Source organism: Octodon degus, unplaced genomic scaffold (assembly GCF_000260255.1).
Source record: "Octodon degus isolate 3935 unplaced genomic scaffold, OctDeg1.0 scaffold00142, whole genome shotgun sequence".
Classification (NCBI taxonomy): Eukaryota; Metazoa; Chordata; class Mammalia; order Rodentia; family Octodontidae; genus Octodon; species Octodon degus.
The window spans coordinates 1,443,888-1,445,820 of record NW_004524718.1 but is presented as its reverse complement, the minus strand read 5'-3'; the positions used below and the strand labels follow the sequence as shown (position 1 = coordinate 1,445,820).

The 1,933-nt window shown below is 36.5% G+C and overlaps 1 pseudogene; it reads left to right on the top strand.

The window, feature by feature from the left end:
* Positions 1-458: 458 nt before the first annotated feature.
* LOC101582514 overlaps positions 459-1,933 on the top strand; it is a 28,964-nt pseudogene continuing 27,489 nt past the window's right edge.

Below are 1,933 nucleotides of genomic sequence, written 5' to 3'. Positions count from 1 at the left end.
CTTAGAGGTTGGCATTTATATTAATGTAAATCATTACTCAGGAACAGAGTACATAAGAAATACCAAAAATGATTAACGTAAAAGAAAATACAAGTGGCCCTGAAATAGAAGATGCTCAAACTCACAATTACAGAAATACGAACTTGAATCATCTTGAAACACTATCATTTATCTTGAATCATCTTGAAACACTATCATTTATCCAGATGTATCATTAATGATATATTTGATCACTGCAGTTATTAAAAGTAAAAATACTAAAAATTCTAATAGTAGTGCTTGCATATATTAATGGTAGAAGTGTAAAATGAATTGCCTAAATATTTATTGTAAATATAAATTGTATTTTACTGAATAAAATTATAGATGTATGTACCTTTGGATCTAGAATCTTCACTTTCAGAAGTGTGTTATACTTTTGTAGATGTGAGTGAACATGATACATTTATTCATACACGATGTGTTTTATTTCAACAGAAGACTTGGAAGAACTTGAACACAGCCAAATAAGTGACTGGTTAAATGAACAATCATCTTATCCTCTTAAGGTAATAGTAAAATATAGGAGCATGTGTAAACTTGGTATAGTATTAGGTGAAATTAATAAAGTTTAGAAATATATGCGTAATACAACATATCTTGCCTAAAAGAATAATGATATTGACAAATCACCTTAAGTTTATTAGCAATAATCTCCACAAGAAATTTGGTGAGCGCATTCTCCCCATGAAAACTGCTGTGTTTCTAAGCTGCATGTAACAGAGGAGCACAGCAGAAGTGCTGATGGGGCCAGATCCAAGCACACAGCCTGTACCGTGGCGCCCAGTTCCACGCTCAGTGGGATTCAATTCTCCTCTTATTGCTCTACCAGTACAGTCTTTCAGTACACTGATTTCAGCCATTTAGCGGGTGTTTTCCTTTCTCATTGGACTCTTTATAGCTTCTGGTCGTGTTGGATGTTGGGTCGCAGAGGTAACACTGCTTGCATTTGCCTCCCCAGAGCTTCTAGGCAATTCCTTATGGAAAGGATTAGCAAGCAACTTCTCTTAAAGAAATTCTGGAAAGGAGCTGGTGGTGTAGCTCAGCACCACAGTGCCTGCCTGAAAGTACAAGGTCCTGAGTTTGATTTCCAGTGGAAAAAAAATTCTGGAAAGGAACACACACACACACACACACAAAAAAAACCCAAATATATATTTACTTATGGAGTATTGAGGAGAATCCAAGAAGTTAGGGAATGAGATAGAGGGCGAGGGGAACTTTCCACAGTGTAGCTTTTAATGTCTGGTTGCTTGAAACATGTATTTTTCCTCAATAATAAATAAAAGCATGAAGAATAAAAAGAAACTCAAGCTATGACTAAAGGATTCATAGGTTGAGGAGAAAATGTTTTTGTGTTTCTGCAGAGGTGGGAATTTCTGAATATATTTCACTGAATGCTTGGGATCTTTGGCTGGGAGCACACTGTGGGGAGTTGATTTATAACTTTACAGATAGCCAGATAATTTTAGAGATGTTTACCTAACTCCAGAATTAAATTTTCAAATTTTAGAGGAAATGAGGCTTGGGACTTTGGAGATACCTCTCGTCCCTACAGGCAGGGAACCAACAGTTGTTTATTCCATAAAAATGTGTATTGAGCTCAGAAACTTAAAATGAAAGTGGAGAAACCTTTCTTTCCTTCATCAAGAAGCATTTTCCCCCTTCTTTTGGAAGGAGAGCGTGAGATACTGTTTTTCTGTATGTATGGAATGAACACCCATTTCTCTTAACACTTCACTTTGGACATCTGCTGTCTCTCATAGAGGGTACATGAGGATCAGTCTTTCTGAGCATCCCTAGTTAATGGGCTGGATACTCCAGGGAGATGAGAAGTATCACACAGCTCCCTAGTTGTACACTGAAAGCTTACTATTTAGTGCACAAAAGTATA